This window comes from Pyrus communis, chromosome 4 (assembly GCF_963583255.1).
Source record: "Pyrus communis chromosome 4, drPyrComm1.1, whole genome shotgun sequence".
Classification (NCBI taxonomy): Eukaryota; Viridiplantae; Streptophyta; class Magnoliopsida; order Rosales; family Rosaceae; genus Pyrus; species Pyrus communis.
The window spans coordinates 24896735-24900850 of NC_084806.1; the positions used below are offsets into that span (position 1 = coordinate 24896735).

The following is a 4116-nucleotide window of genomic DNA, read 5'->3' on the forward strand; positions in this document are numbered from 1 at the left end:
TCTAGGTAGGAGAAATACGGCAGACCTTTACGGAATTTGATTTTATTAAATTCCGGGAAGTATTATATTATTGTTAATATTGATTGACTGATTGGGATTGGATGATAATTGGTTATGCGTATCATTGCTTCATTTGAAAGTTCATAGAATTGTGATTGTGAATTGTTGTTGGAATGTTGCTCATTGATGATATATGTGAAATATGAAATGAAATTAATAGTGCATCATTCATGATGTATTATGTGGTTGGAGGTTCGGTCTTGAGAAAGGAATTGGAAGTGAGGGTAATTGGAATGGATCTTTTGTGTAGTTGAGTCAAACTTTTAGTAGGTACCAAGTCTCAGGCGAGCCTACAGTGCACGGATTCTTTAAGGGTAATTCGGGGCTGGCGATGAAGAGTTTAAGCAAGATGACTAACAAAAAGGAAATTGGGATCATTGAGTTACTGGGGGTTAATTTGTATAACAGAACATTCCAACCACCATTGCAGAGGTAAAATGCAAGGTATGGGACCTGCAGCTCCGCGTGTTTTATTATATTAAATATAGGGTAAGATGAAGAGTATATTGCATTGCACATGCATTGTTACTGATAATACTTTGATATTTGGTTTTGTGATTTCTTGACACTTAATTTAGTATTGTCAATTACAATGGTAAGGTTATGTCCCTACTAAGTTGTTGAAGCTCATCCCTCTATTGTTATGCAGGTGTAGGAACTAAGTCGAAATGGTGGATGAGATGAGATCAAATTAGATGTGAGGCAAGAATATTTCACTACAAAAAATATGGGCACTGCACATAATAAATTATTTGTGCCCTTTGAGACCAAAGAGCACCAACAATTGTGCTCATATACCAATTGCAAAGTGCAGCAACTATATTTCCATATGTGCCCTCTATGGGCGTCACCTTTGATCAATGGGCACCATATAGCTTTTTGTGCTCAGAGAGGTGAGCAAAGAGTCTTTTTGTGCCTTTTCTCTAACAAGGTTGTCAGATCACTTTTTCCATCCATGATGGCACAATTTTGTAATCGTGCCCTATCATTTGAATATTTAAAAAAAAAAACAAATTACAATTTAAAAAAAAAAACCCAAGTTTCCTTCCAACCTAAAAATAAAGAAATTATAAAAATCCTTAGTACATACTTCCAACCTAATAGAGAAAACAAATTTACGCAAGTTCCTTATTTACTTTCTGGCATGAAAATTCATATCATGCGTTACGGAAAAAATAATCAGCTGCAAAGTAGTTGCAACAAAATATTCTGATCTCCAGCACATACAGAAAACAGAACCTCCAAGCCATTGAGGTGTAGAAACTTTATTTGAGTGAACATATCAGGATAATCCTCATGGCTACACTCTTCTTGGTGCCCGTCCATTGGTTAGTGTTCATCAACAACCTACTTGCATAAAAGGCAAAATTATTAAAAGAAAAAGAAATTGAAAGATAATCCTCATGCATCTCTACCTAGATCCAATTACTAAATTCTCTTCTCTCAATGCTGCCACACCATAAAACAAAAGTTAACAACAAAATAATTGAGATAATGGGGGACGGGTGGAATCAAAACTAACTCCTCCAATTTAATATGGACTAGCAACTGTCAAACCAAGCTTTTAGGAAGCCTTTGAAAAAAACGAAATGGGGTGCTTGGTTTTTACAGCAGAACTCATAAACTTGATCTGAGGATATCAAAATTGTAAAGAAATACATGAATTCAGATTTACACCCCACATCTAAGCCAAACACTGGACTTATTGCAACACCAAAACTCTCAAATAGTACCAGAATTTTGCAATGTGCAGAGAAATACTAAAACATTTCTACCACAATCAAAACCCCTAAAATTAATTTATCCAAACCCTAAATCTAAGAATTTTAACAAATACTTTAGCATCAATTGAGAGAGGAATTGAGAGAATACCATATACATGGTATGTTACCCGTGGGCCACACTCAACAACATATCCAAGCTGCTCCTTTGTCCTATTTCCAGAAATAGCAGACAATTATATGAACATATATTCAAATATATTTGAAAACATTATTATTAGATCCCAGAATCTTTTGCTAGGCAGTAAGTAAAAGTATCAGTCTCAAATAAAATCACCTTAGTTGATTGAAAAGTGGCTCCACAATTTCATCGAAAAGATCTATCAATGCTTTCAATAAGATTGACTCAATCCCTGCTTCTTGCTCAACTTGAAAATACAGCTGCAATATGAAACCACAACCAAGGGAAGAATATCAACGTACAAACAAAGACAGTACACCTTCATAAAGGGAAACCGAAACGAAAATGTTCCATTTTGAGTTACCCCAATCACAGAGTTCGTTTCCGACTTATTCTTCACATTGGAATCTCTAATCAGGTTAGCACCAGGAGGAAGACAAATAACATACTCTTTATGCCTCAACTCGATAGGCAATGGTGGTACGGAAAAATTCGATTTGAATATATTTGACAGGGTAATTGCTTCGTCCTCTTAACAAATTTCCATGGCAAAGGCCCTCAATGTATAGCTTCACACATTAAGGGGAGAGTAAGCTGAAGCAAATGCCTGAATTAAATTAATTCTAAGAGCTTTGACAAAAAATAAACAAATGAATCATTCTAAAATCAAATATAAAAAATTAGTTTTAAATAAAAGTCAAAATTAACTATTGGGTAACTCTCTGATTCTCTCACTAGAACATACTACTCTGCACTTATCAAGTTACATGTCAAAGTGAAAGAACATGAGGTCAAGAAGCCTGAACCGCATGGATTTCTCATGAAAATATACCCGGCTGGAGGATGATGTTAAGAACTTGAGTTTCACAAATTGACAACAGTAACCTGTAACAAATATAGGCACATTTGTGTAGTGTACCTGGGAACAAAGCTCGAGAATGAATGACTTCAAATCAGAAATAGACAATTCATCCAAAACATGCAACTTCTCATCTGCATCATAAAAAATTTGACACAGACCTTGCAATCTTAAGTATGATGAGTGACTTAGAGGCTTCATATTGGTGTTCTTTAACCTTCCCTTCATATCTTCTTTAACGACCTGTTAAAGTGTCAATTAGCAATGGACCAGCCAAAAGAAAAAAGCAAGGTATGCAAAATCAAACTTAAACCAGACATAGAGTGGAGTGATGGAAACAACAGGCAACACATATACCTTAAAACGATCATCTGTTGGCATGAAACTTTTGGCAGCTGCCAACACTTCTGACAACACTTTTCACAATAACAACACAACAACAACACAACAAAGCCTTTTCCCACCAGGTGGGGTCGGCTGTGGGGGATGCAACACGAGGACTTCCCAGATGGTCACGCATCCTTGTACTACTCTCGCCCAAACTCGTTTAACTTCGGAGTTCGGATGGGATCTGGTGCATGTGAGCTGGTATGATCACATCCCAAGGATTCGACGTAAGATAGAAGTGACGGATGTCGACTACCTGACGCACTCCCCCTCCTCCTTTATCCGGGCTTGGGACTGACAATGTAAGATAAACACTTTTCACAATAACAAATAAGTAAATTTGAGCAAAATTTACCTCTACCAAGCAAAATTTAGCATCTTCTATCTTCACCATAGCAGGTGGACTCATCTAAACCAAACCAAAATCAAGATTACCAAAGTTAATTCCAACCGTTAATTTCTATAAAATCATACCTCAAAAGGTAAAACAAAATGAAATTGAAGGGTTTTACCTGGATTTGCCAATGCAAGAATTTGAATTTCCAAAAAACCTACTACTGTAAAAACCCCCCAAAATCCCGATATTTATACCCAAAAAAGAAAGAAAATTTCCAAAACATGAAACCCTAAAAACCAAAAACCCACAAATATGCCCTCCCTGAGGAACCATCCGAGATTCAAATTAGAGAAATCGCACGGAAGGGATTGGAGATTATCACATACCGACTCTCTCCCTCCCTCTCTACAAGTCGAAGGATCTCTCTCATAACCCATCCCCTCACCAAATCCCACATAGCCGTTGATACCACCGACTGCAAAATTTGGGGAAAATGAGAGAGAGAGAGAGAGAGAGAGAGAGAGAGAGCCTAGGGTAGAAGAGAGGCTTGGTTCGATTGGGAAAGCGAAAG

At 37.0% G+C, this 4116-nt stretch overlaps 1 non-coding gene across 1 annotated transcript; it reads right to left on the reverse strand.

Moving 5' to 3' along the window:
- Positions 1-3304: 3304 nt before the first annotated feature.
- On the reverse strand, positions 3305-3423 carry LOC137733046 (5S ribosomal RNA). The gene has a single exon (XR_011068366.1). It is a non-coding gene; the product is annotated as a 5S ribosomal RNA (ribosomal RNA).
- Positions 3424-4116: the final 693 nt, after the last annotated feature.